The sequence below is a fragment of the Aricia agestis genome, chromosome 15 (genome assembly GCF_905147365.1).
Source record: "Aricia agestis chromosome 15, ilAriAges1.1, whole genome shotgun sequence".
Lineage (NCBI taxonomy): Eukaryota > Metazoa > Arthropoda > Insecta > Lepidoptera > Lycaenidae > Aricia > Aricia agestis.
Window position 1 is genome coordinate 1,290,672 of NC_056420.1, and position 17,956 is coordinate 1,308,627.

The 17,956-nt window shown below is 35.7% G+C and overlaps 2 long non-coding RNA genes across 2 annotated transcripts in view; both read left to right on the plus strand.

Annotated features, from left to right (window-relative positions):
* Positions 1 to 17,956, plus strand: part of LOC121734239 — an 87,941-nt gene that overhangs the window by 58,543 nt on the left and 11,442 nt on the right. The window lies entirely within an intron of this gene.
* LOC121734238 lies at positions 282 to 16,476 on the plus strand. Its single transcript, XR_006036682.1, has 3 exons — positions 282 to 291; positions 1,592 to 1,603; positions 16,410 to 16,476. It is a non-coding gene; the product is annotated as an uncharacterized LOC121734238 (long non-coding RNA).

A 17,956-nucleotide genomic window follows, 5' to 3' on the forward strand; every position in this document is an offset into this window, starting at 1 on the left:
TTTAATGAAATGCAGCGCTATCTGCGAGATACGTAATCGACCGCAAACGATGTTTTAACGAGATCGCTGATTATCGGCCACAATGATGTCAGCAGGAATTGCACCTCTATTCGTCACTGTGAGCTAACCAGTAAGCAAACAAGGGGTTACGTGCCTTACGAAACTTTTAGTAGTAGTATACTTGCACCCTAGCCCCTAATGATCCATGAGATGGGCATAGGTCGGTTCTGCGCCTGATCTCACACGTGTCCGTAACCGTCCCACTGGGTTATGAAATTAAAGGAAGAAACAGTGCTTTATATACTGAGCACGCAAATCAGAGTGTACTCCTGTTCAGCAGGATGTAAGTTAAGTTTCAATGAAACCTCAGAACAGGAAAATAAGAATGAAACCATGCACCGTCATCGAAAGCAATGTGGGGAGTCATTATCTACGCTTAAAAACTTAACTCTGGATGTTTTCATCTATTTCACACATACTTTCGCTATAAGTTTATGTAATTGTTATCAGTGCAAATTCCAGGACCGAATTTCAAGCTGTCAGTAGCTTCACACGCGCCTGTACCTCGTTTATTGATGATTTATTCCCGTTTCATTGGCCGCAAGTATGATTTATACTTGTTGATTTTGGGTTGCGAACGGAACGGAACAATTAAACAGCATTGTACCTGTCCATCTTCGGTTTCTCAGAAGGTCGTTAGCGACAATTAGGATTCTCTGAAATCAATACTTTAAACTGTTCTTTAATTAGTGGTGATGTTAAAAGTACGCCAAGTGGTTTTCGCTACAAGCATACAAAACTGGTTGTAGCTCAAGAACTACTGCGGCAGAATTGTGCTACCTCATTGATACAAGAATTGAAACTTCTAAACTTGCTTCTATTGTAAATATGCAAAAGTCTATTAGTTTAGCCCTGTTAATATTTACCCTGAAACTGCTTAACGGGTTTTCATATATTTTTAGAATAGAAATACGTTTTTTGGATAGTTTTTTAAATATTACGTTTTCTGAACGATAAACAATTTTTTGCGTGAGTAAATCTCCAGGCAAAATCTTCTATAAAATAAAAATGAAATTAAAATTTTGTTAGTCTCGCTAAAACGCGAGAACTTTTATAAAAAAAATTAGTCTTGAAATTTTCGTCGGAAGTTCAGGGGGGGTTTATACTAGGAGAAAAGTTATACGAAGCTCAACCAGTCATCTAGTCTATAATAATTTTCTTCATCCTATTAAATTGCTTACTCAGCAATCTGCTGGAGTCACTGCTCTCCTGATAATGACAGGCATTTATTTGCAAATTGTGCTCGTAAAAGTTTAACCATATTTTAATTAGTGGGGCCCGATGATGATGTCAAGTGTTGCCCTGCGGGTCGCGGGTCGTAAAAAGTATTGCCAATGACATGCGCTGATGAAGACAGAAACGAAGATTTATACTGCACTCTTGCATTTAGAGATCTGCATTTTAATATCAACGACCGAAGAGCTCAGCCTGTAAAGATTACTCAAGTTCTCACAGTAAGGAAAAAAAAAACTTTTTTTAGTAACTTTGACATATTTTGTTTACAAGTGGCTATACTCGTAGAATTGAATAGTACCTACATACAGTATGAAAGTGTCAATTTAAGCGCGATATTGTTGTGCTATCCATACTATTATTATAAATACGAAAGTATGTCTGTTTGTCTGTTTACCTCTTCACGTCCCAACCGCTTAACGTATTTCACAGTTATGTGTGGTATACTTTGAGTCCCTAGAAAGGACATTTCTACGCGACGGAGTTGTGGGCATCATGTAGTTACCTATAATTATTATTCTTATGATATTATAGCGTAGTCTGAAAGTAGCTTATGAGAGCAAAAGAGAGTAGTGTTCGATAGTAATGATAGTAAAACCACTCAACCAATTCCTTGTGTTTACAACCGCATTCCCCACGAAAGCCATCAGGTCAAGTTCGAGTGACGCCTTTTGATCGGGGCAAATTGGTTGTCATGTTGCTCGTCACTTACTACCGATTTTACTGCTTGTTTAATTAGTGGCAAAGGATTTTGAGCTTTATAGCAATGTAATTAGGGTGTTGAAAATAGATTGAAGTGTATGATAAATTGGTATGAGGTAGTATCTTCATTTCTTTTAGTACAGTCGTCTGGATATTGTTTAATATTGTTGTCACTTCTCACTAGATAATAAAAATGAAAGGAATCATTACATCTAATTTGGTCCTCAACATTATGATAATATTATTGTATGCTTTTAAAATCACTACAAGGCATCGGCTTAAACACACATAATACATAACGTAATTAATGCTGACTATAGAAAATTGGTATGATTATTTTTCCGACCCAAATATCGACCAATAGAATTGCACCATTCGACGTCACGTGGTACAACCTACATGGTATTATACTGATAATTTTTTGAAAATTTTCTCTGGTAGTTGCTATATATAAAAAACAAATTCTAATTCTATTGGCCGACATTTGGGACGGAAAAATAATCCCCCGAATACCATTGAAGCTCTTGTGGTATTATAAGTGAAAATGAGTCCCAAGAAAAGACATTAGTTTTTGCGGCAAAACTTACAGTTATCGTGCGACAAACAAATTCCAACGACGATGCGGACAACATCTTGTATTCTAATAAACCACCCATGTAGTTGGAGTTCTAGGTCACAATGAAAGTTACCGCACAAGTAGAACCTGTGGAGTGGAACTACTGGCTATGGAAATGATAACTTAACTTACATTAATTATTATCGTAGACGTATATAAAGCCAAAAAGCAAAGCATGGTCAAATTGTTGGCCCCACATAGATAGTGTTAATCTATTTGTAAGCATACTGCCTATTTTCTGGGGGCAAAGCAGTGCCCCCGCCAAGTCGAGCAAAAAAAGCGGCACGACCGTACCATTTTTTTCCCGAACCAATTCATTTATGTTTTAAAATTATTGCAATAATTAAAAATACACTGCTTACTTAGGTAGGTATACAGAAAGTAAAGTAGGTAACTAGGTATTCAGGACTATTAAAAAGATTATAACTAATTGTTCTATGCTCAAAGGTATTAAAATCCCAATTTAAAAAATCCAATCTTATCCCAAAACTGTCTAATAATAATACTTTTCCGACTGTACAACATTTAAATCCAGTTAATACGGTTGACACTGGTGACGTGACGGCTGTCACGGGTGCCATTGACCCCGGGGTGTTAGTTTTTGATATCCCACTGCTGCCACCAATGGAGAATTGATAGGCCGCCATTTTTGATTTATTGTTTTTTGACCTAATTTCTTGATTTGAACTGTCTGTATAAACAGACTACTTGAAATAAAGTGTTTATTATTAATGGTATGAGCGTTTTTCTATGGCCAATAGCGCCGTGAAATTATTAATACTAGAGATCGCCCAATGGTCAAAATTCGACCTTAATTTTAACGACATTAGGACTACTACCTACCTATATTTTGTAAAAAAAAACATTGACTTTATAATTTTTTTTCAACTCTTGTCTCTGGGACTTACCTGATCTCAGACTGGCCGTGTAAGCATTGTCTAATAGTATCTAAGATTCAATAAAAAAAACTATAATCCATTTTCAATTTGTCAACTTGTTGTCAACAGACTTCAACCATAAATAAAAAGAGTATAATTCGTATGTACAGGCTTGTCACTCAAAAATCTGTCATTTTTCATGTGTGTGTGTTGTAGTGTGTGTAATGTTTTATTTGTTAAAAAAAATTATGATAAAAGCATAATTTCAAAAAATAATATTAGTTCGATGCACTCCTTCACCATATAAACTATAACTGTGCAAAATTTCATGCACCTACGTTTCCCCATTTTTCTTAAAAAGGGTTACAAAGTTTTTCATTCGCGTATTAATATTATGATTTAATCTTACAAAAGTAAATTGTATGTCTATGTGGTAATAATAAGGTTACTAAGAAAGGTTAAATTTAAACGGCGCGTTAAAAACATAACTTTTCTTAGCAGCGATATAAGGAAATGTGGTCAAAACTACGCACAAATTTTTAGTGAATATAAAATATGGAAATATGCTCAACTTTCCAAAAACATCATAATTTAATATAAGTACATATTACATGGCATAATAAAAACACTGAGGCTGCCTAGACTTATCAGCACCACTTTATAGAATAGGTAGCACTGATGGATTCCATAAATAAGAACAAAGAAATAATATCTAAATGGTTATTGTTTCCAGCAGGATTCACTCAACTGAAAACAGAATTTATGATGAATTAGAAATGGTTTTATTTTTATCCATAGCTTTAATGTAACGTGTTTCATATTGACTGCGTTTGAGAACGCAGAGTTTGAATTGATTAGCAACCTCACATATATATTTTGTTTTTTATTAATTCCATGTTCAAATTTCATTGTTCATAAATCAAATCAAATAATACCTATATGTAGTTATTTATTAATTATTGTTTTAGTTTTACTATTGTTTAGTCTATACATGTTACAAATTTTACAGCTTCTGAATCAGTTCTCAAATATAAAATTTACTAACACAAGTCACAACAAAAGCTCAAAAAATTTTGTACCTAATTCACTTCTTACTCTTTTTTCAAGATATTTTCAAATTAACTTAACTAAAAATATATGGTGGGTTGCACAGGCGGCAGGCATATCATCAAATATGGCGTCCATTATAGACTTTTACTCGGGATTTGACAGTTCATTTGACATTTTGTTATGGTTAAAGTTAGAGTAATAGTTAAGAAAGTTGGTGCAACCCACCCATAATTTAACAAAATTTTAGCAAAACTATTTTTTTCATAACTGGACTTGACTTCCACGACAATAAACGACTAAAATTTTTCAAATCAGTTTAGCCGTTGCCGAGTTTTAGCGAGATTAACAAAATTTCAAATTCTTTTCTATTTATATAGATACCGCACGCTGCGCCCAGTGTGAAGGTACACCATCGAGGCCGGTGGTCGGCACTCGCTGTAATGTCATATTCACACCGGCCGCGGCGCCGGCTATATTCGGCCACCTCACCATACATCACGCACTCGATTGCGCGATGACAGTCTAGTGGCGGAAAATTAAAATGGCCGACTGAAGAATTGCAAGTACTACGTTACAGTATGTTTTAAAATTGTTTATATATCTAGAGTTTGCGCGGCTCCGCCCGCACTAAGGTGTAAGCTCACAGAGATCAAACAGTTTCCTGCGACAAAAAGTATCCTACGTCGTTTCCTGCCTACAGCCTCTACAGGGCCGGATCTACCATAATATTATGGCTAATTGGGCTTAAGCCCAGGGCCCCATGAGTTCAAGGGCCTCCGCCGCCCAGCTAAGTCAAATCAAAAAGAGACGATATTGCGAAATAATTTTTTGTTGGTATCCCTGAGTACTCTACGATCAAGGTTTATACAATTTAGGTGTTGGTACTACGAACTGACAGTTAAAATGTTGTAGCCCTAAGTAGTTTCAGCCCAGGGCCCCGTAAGCTCACGGTCCGGCCCTGCCTGACTGTTATTAATTATGATTAGTATAGACTACCAGCAAGGTGGAAGCTAGTTCAGGGTCGCGATTTTTGACCTCCGAAACTCGGTTCGATATCCCGTATAATCTGCTTGCGCACTGAGAATCATTGAGGATACTGATTATATGCGATGCCATGTTGATATTTTACGAAACGAGTCACGAAAAACACTGATAAGTATAAAAAGTTCCTCTCGACCGGCAAAACTTCGCTCTTACATTAGCACAACTGCTAGTCCTCATAGGGCATAGGCCATGATGATTATTATAACCACTTAACAAATACAAAATCACGAATACGTTTAATCAGATACCTGGGAGTGTATTCACAAAATATCAAAACCCAAAACGTAATTGACAGAGCACGAACAATTATAAAGGCTGTATCGCGATCTGATAGAAGGCTGGTTATTTATGGTTGCTACATCGAGCAGGTTGCGAGCAACCTCGATTATGCTATGACAACCTCAGATATTTTTGTGGGTAACCCTAAAATAAACGCTGGATACTTTCTCGCAGTGTTATGCAGTTGCAAAAGTTTAAAGTTTAATAATGCTAATATGCTAATGCTGTAAATCTTTTTTTGTACTAAATAAAACTTAAAATATTACTTAAATACATTCAAACTGGAAACGATCTGGCTAACTAGTTAGTAAGTATAAAGTGGTTAATTTACTAACTTGATAGTAAAATATTGGTGTGACCAGATATTTTATATATTATACCTATCGTTCTATAATCAAACGGCGATTTGGGCATAAAACTTCATAATTGAAAAAAAAATATTATAAAAGTCTGGGCCTAGTTAATTAATTATACTTACCTCTAAGGTACGCTTAATTATTTTTTGGTGATGATCCTCCAAATCTATACTTATTTTATATGTAGGCTTCTCTAGAAAAAAACTAATAAGTTATAACGTTCTACGTTATATTGTTGTAAAACTTACACAAATGCTGCTGTTGTAAAATTTTTAAGGATCGTGAGCGATAGATACTTACTAAGCACAACTTTTTCTATTATGATGTTGTTTCACCTTGCCCGGTCGATTATAACCGACAACGCACTACAGGGTTAACACTTAACAGTTTATCTAGCTTATGTTGTCGGAATTGTTAACTTGACGCGCGGTAAATTATGAACTGAATTAATTATTAGCCAGTAGCTATAGTACTTTGAAATAATTACATACCTTTGCCTGCTAAAAGTTAAAGAAACTTTATCATGCAATTCATTGTTACAGCCTATCAAGAAAGAGTTGACGCTGAAATAAATTTTCCGAACATAGTCACGATCAAATGGTAGTTTTTGCGCCTTGTATTTTCACAGAAAACGTTTGTACACTTTAAATATTAACGCTCTGACACATTTTTTATTTGCAATAATAAAGTTTTTGTACTTTTTAAGTGATTTAAAAATTATGTTCAGCGTCTACTCTTTTATAACCGACTACAAAAAAAGAAGGTTATCAATTCGACGCGTATGTACGTAATAATCCCAGAACTGCCCTCGTATATGTTAGTCTATATCAATATCTGAGCAAATGTGCCAAATTTTAATAGTGTATGTATGTATGTTTTTATGTTTGTGTTCGCATATCTCTGGAACTACAAGTCTGATTTAAGTAGTTCTTTTTTTCTTGTACTAGGTATTGTTCAACTTAGGGAATAGTGCAAGTTTCATCAATATCGGTGCAGTTGTTTTTGATATACGGAATTTTAATTTTCAATTTTGAAGTCGGTTTTATCTTTTTATTAAAATACTATTTGATGAGCCAGGGCCTCCGCTACCATATGTGCAATGTGTGCAATGCACACGGGCGTCATCCTGTAGGGGCGCCAAATCGCCATCTTTAGGGGCGCCAAAACCGAGGACCCAAAAAATTTGCCTAAAGGGGCGCCAAAATCCTTTTTTTGCACACAGGCGCCAGTAGCCCTTACGGGGGCCCTGTGACTAGCTGTTTTCACTAGCACAATATAGAGGATATAATATCTGACGGGAACCTTACTGTTAAGTATTGGTAAAAACGGTTGTGTTAATCAAAAGGTTTTAGCTATCGAAATTATTTTCATTATCACTCAATTTCAAAAAAATTCGATCGTGCTAAATTACATCTAACAGACAAACAGACAGACATCTATCTGTATGTTTGTCTGTTCACAGACAGAGAGAAAATGATAAATACAAAAACAGAAAATATATAATATAATTTCGCGTTTTTAATATGAAAATACGGAATGTCATTTCGTATAAAATTGAGTACAGTCACGTGCTTAAATCGCATTACTGATTGTGTCGGCTCGCCTGTTATACCTGCAATATGCTGATACGCATCAGGGAGTGGCCCATGTTCCACATCTACATCAGGTATAGTTCTGCACGAAAGAGATAAGTCTGGGGCTATTATTCAAAACCTTCTTCTTCTTAGCTCTACATCCAACTTCTACGTAAAGTTGGATGTAGAGCTAAGAAGAAGAAGAGGGAGGTTTTGAATAATAGCCCCAGACTTATCTTCAGCCCTCCTAGTAGGTAGATTTGCACCAAGATTTTATCTTGATTTGACGACTTAGGCAATTTATTAACAGCTCGTGTTTTCATTATTCAAAACCCTGAGCAGTCGAAATTCAGAAGTTTTTAGAGTCCCGAATAATTGACTTCATCGATATTATTTTTTCAGCAGGAATATTATTTAGCCCTCAGCAAAAAACGTTGCCATCTGAATAGCCCCATTGGCCATTACTGTTGTTTGGAGCTATGTTTAAAAATTTAAAAAACCGCGATATACCTCTACCTAGGTATATTAATTGAAGACGTGAGTGGAAGAATCGAACAAGTAGGTAATATTTCGTAACATAAAATAAAAATAAAATAAAATAAATAAAATAAAAATTGTTTTATTTCTGAATAAATTTGAATCAAATATTTTCAGAATGTTGAACTACATGTTGCCTACCACCGGTTCGGGAACTAACCCGGCGAGAAGAACCGGCGTAAGAAACTCGCACGGGGCCACTTTTTAGTAAAAAAGTGGAAAATTTGTCTTTTAAAAAAATAAAATTTACAATGTAAATAACTTAATCTATACAATATGAATACACAATTGTAAGTCACATATTATAATAAATGTAGAAGCAGCCTTGCAAGCAGCCATCCTACTCCCAAGATGTGCTATCGTTTAGGAAATCGTTGACCGTATAATAGGCTTTGGCACACAAACGTTCTATAATTACTTTTTTAAATTTATTAATTGATAGATTTTGAACGTTTTCCGGGATTTTATTGTAATGGCGTATACATTGACCTTTAAAAGATTTACTTATTTTGCTAAGTCTGATCACTGGTATTTCCAGCTTGTGCCTATTTCTAGTGTTTCTACCGTGACTATCACTTTTAGTTTTAAATTTAGTTAAATTCTTTCTAACATACAATACATTATCCAAAATGTATTGAGAAGCAACAGTTAGAATACCAATTTCTTTAAACTTTTCTCTCAGAGATTCAAAAGCTGACATTTTATAAATTGAGCGTATAGCTCGCTTCTGCAGCACAAAAATTGTATTGATGTCGGCAGCGTTTCGCCATAAAAGGATACCATAAGACATTCTGCTGTGAAAATAACTAAAATAAACTAGTCTTGCCGTGTCTTCATCAGAAATTTCCCTAATTTTTCTGACTGCATATGCTGCAGAACTGAGCTTACCTGCAAGATTAGCAATATGAGGACCCCACTGTAATTTACTATCTAATGTAATGCCTAAGAATTTAGTGGAGTCCACCAAATTCATTTTCTCATACGGACAATAACTCATTTTTTCCCTAATTATTTTAATAAAACTTGTAAGTTATCTGCCTATTACATAACCTAGCTAACATCAAAATCCTTCTCCATCCATCCAAAATCCAAATCATTCAAATAATTTTTCCGGCCCTAAAGCCTCCATTTAAGCAAAAAAACGGGAATTTTTTTCATGTTACTTACCTTATTCTTCCACTCACGTCTTGAATTCACAGACAAACCTATATTAATCCACTTGCATATTGTAACTGTTTACTGTATAGGTAAAAATATTTATTTCCACTATTTTACTAACACTTTATCCACACGGGTGTACGCAGTGCTAACAGTCCCGATGTCTCAATTAAGCTGCACATTTATATTGTGGCAATTAGCGCATATTCCTGACGCCCTTTTGTTGCCAGTTTATGGCAATTTGCCGGCCATTTGCCAATTTATGACCATCTTGTTTAAGCGAAAGTGGCTATATCGCAAAATTACATCTTCTGTTGTGTGTTATTAAATTGTCTCACTTATTGATAATTTTTGATTGTTTAATTAGCACGTATAACTTATTCATTGTTAGCAAAGAGACATCAAATATGACTAGTTATGAGCAAAGTTTCCCGATATTTTTTCCGGATTTTCCTTGTTTGAAATACAACTTGTTAGGTGAAGGCATCTGCAGCAGTAGTTATTCTATCATATTATAGAGGTAATTATAGAGGTACTATTTTTAAGGATTTGAAAAAAAATAAGATGATCCCGTGCTTTTTTGAACTTTACTTATTTGCTAAAAGCTCAGAGTTACGTTGTTCTACAAACAAACAAATACTTCGCTTACAAACGGTGTTTGAGTGCGAAATCTACGCACAATGTTAAATTTATGAAAAAATTGAGAATTTTTTGTCGATCTATTGACCCCCCCGTCTGGATTATTTAGCCTACTAGCGCCTAGCCATTCAGCTTTCTGAACGATTTATTAAGAACTAAGTTTTATCATAATGTATGAGCAAGTTCTGATAGCTTTGTCAGTATATTTACATTTCATCTCCAGAAGACAATCTAATTGGCGGTCTTCCCGTATTTTGAGTTTTAATATTCGCCCACCGATACAATTTTCACCTTTATTCGAGTAGCTTTAGGGACTATTATGTCATGCACAATACAAGTACTATTGCGAAGTCAAGTGTTCGCTGTCGAAGGGTCAAATGATCCATTTTAAGTTGTCGCTTAGGCGCCGACATCGACAGTATAGACGGCTACAAAATACGTGGCAAAAACCGTCGTTTTTTTAGGAATAAGGTATGTGTATGTTTTACAAGCTTTTTAGTTTATTTAGGAGTATAACATAAAACCGACACAAAAAGGGAATTTAATTCAATAAAATGCTTTGCTTCCTTCCTCTCCTATCCTTTTGGCCTGTAGCTTTCGTTAGTTCCAGAATAAACGTGAAATCATAATTAAAAATAGTTTTAATAATATTTTTTTAATAATGCAGTTGTTCAGATAGATATAAGTTCTGGTTATAAAATATTTACTGGGAACTGTGCAGACGTTCTAGGAATTATTAGAATATTTCGTTCGTCGAAAGCGACAGAAATGTTCAATAGAGGCTTATCTCTACTGAGAAGAATTCCTACAAGCCTACAGCCCGTTCAGAGTTGTCTTACCTGTGTTATGTCACTTATTATCTTTAGCATAAAGATCACAACAGCTCTACACTCTTTTTACCACACACAGTCCAAATTTTAAATTATTATACACATTTTTGAATGGTAACGGTGAGAGACGTTAATTATAATTTAAAATACGTTATTAGTTAATTGATATCATATTTCATCTCATAATATAATACACTAGCTGCTTGACCGAGCTTTGCTCGGTATCCAATGAAAATGACATTTTCTAGAAATGATTCCTAGCTAGATCGATTTATCGCCCCCGAAACCCCCAATATACTAAATGTCATGAAAGTCGTTGGAGCCGATTCCGATATATATATATACAAGAATTGCTCGTTTAAAGATATAAGACACATATAAAATTCTCGATATATCGGAATTGTTTGCTAAACACTGCACCGATTTTGATGAAACTTTGTGTGCTTATCGGGCAGATCTGAGAATCAACATTAAGAGGATACACCAGGGGCGAGAGAGATTGAAATAGGTATTTGAAAATTATTGCTGTCTCACCAATCTCAAGTATCCCACCGCAGAGCGCGATAGAGACAACACGACAAAAGTTCTAATAAAAGAACAGAAAATCTTCGATTCGTTGTCCGCTGATTCCTTCTCCAAAACTTAACCGATGTAAGTACTTTTTTCATTAAGAATTAAAGCAAGGCTTTAGCTGTGTTCCTAGTATGTTTTTTTTGTATATTTTAGCCAGTTTTGTTTTCTGGGTGTTTGAACACAGAGGAAAAACACAGGCCATTTTTTGAGTTTTTGGACGTTCTTATCTTTTTTAATAATAACATTATAAAAAAGAACACATAGGGACATGCTAATAGTGGCCATAGATATTCAAGAAAAAAATCATAACACTACCGGCATTATCCAGGGAGGAAACAGGGGACAACGTTTGTATGGAAAAACGGCGGTGTGGACTCCTCTTAATTTTATCATACCCGAAATAACGTTTGCCGGGGCAATAACTTTCCAGCAAAGGAAGAACGCATTTGCGTCGCGTACGCAAATACGTACGCACGCGCACACACAGGTGTCTCTTACGTACCGAAATATCCAATACTAATGCATACTTCATCCCAAACCTGCCAACATGCGTGCATTAATTAAAACTAATTCAGTCCTAAATTATGATCGCGATGTTTCAACTTGTATGTGCGTCTGTCAGAGCGATCTACCTAACAAATTGGTCTAGTCGTTGCTCTCTATTCTATTTGATTATGATAGATATTTAGCTGGTTTTCCTAGTAACAAGAAATCTTATTTTTAGACCCAAAAAGTTGGCTTCCATTAGAACTGCACACACATGCACAAAAACTACGCTACTCCGCATTATTTTTATGATTGATTAACTCACCATACAATGAATGGCGTAGTTTTATTCACACATATGAAAGAAAAAACCAGCCCACGTTGTTACTCGTAGAACGGAACTATACTAAGTACTTTTCATTTCGTCAGAGATCCAGTCTTAGTAATTTTTTCGCAGTTCTTTACTACTTAAAACAATAGAGTTCTTAGTCCTAACTTATAATCGGAGCTTACGAAATGTGTAAGAAATCGATCAGAAATACGCTCAAAAATAATTCTTGTTTGATCGACAGTGCCCTAAATTGGCGTTTTTCCTCAAAAAGGTAAAAATATGCAGTAAAATATTGACGCAGTGTCGATAATTGGTCGCCCCGCCCTCCGCACCGCCCGTCGCTGATTTTGTTCTGAGAAGAGAAGGTACCGTCCATATTGTTAACTTGATTTTTGCTTACAACGCGGTCTAGAAATTAATATTCTATCTTTTCACCAATCTTCTATTTTTCCCAGGTTAGGAAAATCATCAAAGAGTATCAATTTCTACTCAACTTTGTAGCACTACTACTATGTACTTCAATTCCTTTAAATCCATTTGTAGAATAGTTAATGGAATCAGGCGTTACTTTGCGGAAATCCATAGTTTAAATTTAGTTTGTTATTATTTTTAGCAATATTCCGCGAAAACAACTTCCACCTTTAAGTAAATGAGTGAGTGTACGCATAGGCATGCGTACAGCACCTCCCTCCTCCCACACTGCCTATGCGTACACTCGCATGCAAGAACTTGCAAACACCACCACCACACAAGCAATAATGTTGGCAAATCCGTGCAAGGCCCCTCACCACCATGCAGGTTGAAAACCTCGACGCGCGTTTCGCCCCAACACCGGAGCATCCTCAGGATGTGGACTCTACGAACAACGTCCGTTAAGTCATTTGTAGAAGCTAGAGCCAAAGTTTCTAAATCTACTATAACTTTACTTGGCAGTATTCACTATTCATAGCTTTAACTCTTTGTCTTTATGTAAGGTTGTCTAAGATAAAGTTATAGGAAATAAAGATTTTAATACATTAAAAACTACAAAAAAAAAATTATGTCGAGTGCCACATCAAAAATGCTACGCATTAAAATTGCGAAGTTTTTAAAGAATCTAAACATAATATAGAGACAGCAGAAAGTGGGAGGCGACCTTCTAATACTATGTAGTGTAAATCAAACCTAAAACTACTTGTACTATTCTGTGCTAAAACTCAAAATAATATATTTTCCAGGCTGTGAAAGCATCCCAAGGGCCAAAACATTATTACAGTATTTAATAAAACTATCGCCTGCCTGACGCGAAGATTGAATACACCGCGCGCCGCCGCCGGCGCAGGCGCACCTTTTGCTCACTTTTATAAACACTGTTTAAACACAATCATAAGTTGTTATAGCCAAGTTTTAAAGCTGTCTTTGTATGCAGGCTGTAGCGCGATGTATAATATATTTTTTGCGACTGAAAAGTGGAAGAAGACGGTCCGTCTGTTTGGATGTAATTTTAAGGATTAGGCCCGTATTTTTGGTCAGTACCCGGTCTCAAGACGCGGTTCGGCTCTGTGATTGGTCCAAATTTTGACAGCCAACCAATCACAGAGCCTGAACCGTGTCTTGAGACCGAGATGCATCTTGAGTACTGACCAAAAATACGGGCCGTAGATGACACCCGCAACTCCGTTGTATCTTCATACCCAGCAAAATCGCTTCAGCGGTTTGGGCGTGAAGAGGTCAGACAGACAGCTGACGGACACACTTTGGCATTTATATAATGTTAGTATCACAGATTATAGAAGGTTAGTATGGATTAGTTTTAGCGTCAAGTATTATGAAGTCCTTTTGAGTAGCATGTCAAGACTACTTCCAATTTTATACTTTAATCGTCTATGTACAGAGCCTGGCATGAGACAGCCTGAGAACTGGAAAACCTCAAACCGAGTCAAGAATTAGGTTTTGCACCTTACCTAGTTATCGTTTACTAATTGCACGACCTTGTAGTAACTTATGATTAATTTTACAATCAGGAAATTGCAAGCGCCCGTGTAATATCCGTCCTGCAATATTTAAGTCAATTACAACTAAAATAATAACTAATAACTATTAACGGTCCAAACGCGATCATTTGACAAATGACAACTGACAATTAATGACAGGCGACACCTCGTTATCGTAAACAATCAATCGACGCCATCTTGAATTAAAATGGCGTCATTTGCACTTCATCATACTTTTACAGGAGGTTATTTTATCGATACTTAGATCATACTGTTTAGGGATGGTATGTTCATCGATATTATCGACTGTATTTGTGGATAATTTTCTATTGTACTTTAAAACACACGTCTGATAGAGCTTGTCTAACTTAAAATAACGCGCCTCTCCCTCGTCTTCACAGTATTTTTTTTAATGTTATGTATAAAATGCTCGTGTCACAATGTTAGGCCGCGTACTCCTCCGAAACGGCTTTACTGATTTTAACCAAATTTTATATGCATGTTCAGTGGGTCTGGGAATCGGCTACTGGGTACTTTTTATATTGATAAGTGCATTTGTTGAATAAATAATAGTAAATTATTACAAGTCGAAACCGACGGCGACCATTGTTTGTGCGACGGCATAGCGATGGACGTTGCCACCATGGCAACGTCCATCGCTATACATACTTATTTTTTCACTGCAATAAAATACGTAATATGGGGAAAATCAATGAAGTTTTTTATAATAAAAAGCTTATCACTGGGCGAAATACTTCGATCACTAATATACAAGATACACAGTCCGCGGCAAAAAACTAGGGTTGCTGAGGATTCCTCTTCCGCTTCCTCATAATGAGGAAGTTCCGCAATATTTTGGGTTCCTCAACCGTTACTGCATCCTCATAAATAAAAATAAAAAATCCTCTTCCGCTATCGCTTCCTCAAAATTTAAGAGGAATTTATGAGGAATTTCACTGCGCATGCGCGTCGCTTATCCAATCATGGCAACGCACACGCCAGAGCCAGAGAATTGTACATTCACTCATCTTTTAAGGGTTCCGTACCCAAAGGGTAAATACGGGAGCCTATTACTGAGACTTCGATGTCTGTCCGTCTGTCTGTCTGTCTCCAGGCTGTATCTCAAGAACGGCTATAGCTAGCCTTCTGAAATTTTCACAGATTGTGTATTTTTGTTGCCGCTATAACAACAAATACTAAAAACAATTTTTTTTTTATGAAATAAGGGGGCAAACGAGCAAACGGGTCACCTGATGGAAAGCAACTTCCGTCGCCCATGGACACTCGCAGCATCAGAAAAGCTGCAGGTGTGTTGCCGGCCTTTGAATAGGCTATCTTGGCTAGTGTTAATGAATAGTGTAGCTGTTGTTCTAATGTAGATACAATTTGCAGAATTCTACATTATAGGTTAGTAATTGAGCTTCTCTATCAGTTGACAGATTACTTTAAGAAGAGAAGAATGGAATAGAATAGAATAATTATTTATTTGCAGCTATTACTACTAAAAGATACAAAAAAACCTAAATTATGTATGTATTACTAAATTATTAGGAGGAATAATATAATCATTTTATTTTATAAAACTGTCGATAAGATATTTCCCTCCCTATTCAGGCGTTTTGTGGATTAGCACATAATAATAGTGTTGGGATTCAATCAGCTGTAGTTTATGGGTTCTCGTAATCCGCAGGTGGTGGATGATAGCTTGTGAGTTAGAAGCTATCAAAGCTATCAATAAAATTAAATGTTATACATATTAATAGTTTGCTGAAAGCTATAAATTATAAATCACCTTAAAATAGTCCGTGCTGCCTTTTCTTCACGCCTATTTTTAATTTAAATACTTGGATAAAAAATTACATAAATTATGTTGTTCAATCAGAGTCTGTTTTTCAAATGATTTTTGTGAAATTTTGCACCTCGGTCGCTTAGGGCGAGAAAAACAATCTAGGCTGCCTTATCCAGCTTGAAAAAATAATGGAAAATAGGTTTGGAAAAATCATCTAGTGGTATGATTACAGTTACTAATCATTTTATATTTGTTAAAATCGGACCAATAGTTTAGCTTCTGGGCGCTGGCACATACATAGTACATAGAAATACATACATACATTATACATAGACTTCCAAAATCATTGCCCTTCCTTTTGGCTTCGCAGTAATAAAGTTATAACTTCCTCCTTTTTGGAAGTCTCAGAGCTCGGTTCTTATTTTATAGTCCCCGGTATTCTATAATTCTCTAACATATTGCATATTTCCTGATAGTGATATATATTCCATCTACACGTGGCTGTTAAGGTGGACTGCTAATAGCGAACCCGATGTTACCAGACTCAGCCGGTACACCAATTGTTATAGAGTTAACAACTTAAGATATGGCTGCTTGTGTCTATTAAATATCTATAATATAGACGTTCCGCGCGGCTTCGCCCGCGTAAATTAGATATTTCACAGACAAATTAGTCTACAAAAAATAGCATATGATCCTTCACGTGGTGTACTTCTTATCTGTGTCAAATAACAGAAAATTGCTCCAGTGGTACGTGAGATAAGCCCTTTTAAATAATTTCCCCCGTTTTTTTCCACATTTTCCTCTATTTCTTCGCTCTTAGTTAGTACTTCGCGTTAGCCTTAGCGTGATAAAATATAGCTTATAGCCTTCCTCAATAAATGGGCTATCTAACATTTTTTATTTTATTTACTTTAATAAGGTTCACCAACAGTACATACATTGATACACATATAAAATAATTAAGCAAAGTAAAGATCTGATGTATGTACCAATTATAGGCGTACATATCATTACAAATTGAGTGACAAATTATTACACTTAATAAATGATATTAGACAAAGATAAAGTTATTAACAGAGATAACAATATGACTAATATTTGAGTTACAGGAGAGAGTGCTAAGTGGTTTGAAGGGCATTCATCAAAGAGTTTTTAAATTTATTTATGTTATGGATAAATATGTCTTATAATTGAAAGAATTTTTCTAATCGGACCAGTAGTTCCTGAGATTAGCTAACTCTTCCGCTTTATAATATTACTAGCTGTGGCCCGCGACTTTGTCCGCGTGGACTTTAGTTTATAGCGCGCGATGTCAACAAAATTGGTGTCAAAAGCTTTTATAAAAAAAACCCTGGCACCCCTTAACTCAATACAGTTGTGCAGTGTGCACTCAATAAATATTTCATTTTTTTAAATTAAACTTTATATTTAATGCTAAATTTTAAAGCTTATTTACCCCCCCAATTACACAACTTTACCCATAAACTATTTATCATTGATAGGTTTAAGGTTACGTCACTGCACAGATAAAGTACTGAGTTATTTAATACTGTAGAATAGATATAACAATCGAAAAAAATCGAATCCTAAATGTGGGATGATACCACCTTTTATAGAAAGACTTTTGAGCAAGCGTCAACGCGATGTAGAAGACGCACGGCGCCATCTATTATGAATTTTTGGAACTAACTTAATTTGAACAAATTTACGCATTTTTACCCCCTGACAACCCTTTTTTCCAGTAAAAAAGTAACCTATGTCCTTTCTCAGGCTTTAGACTATCTGTATACAAAATTTCATTACAATCGGTTCGGTAGTTTTGGCGTTTGGCGTGAAAGCGAGACT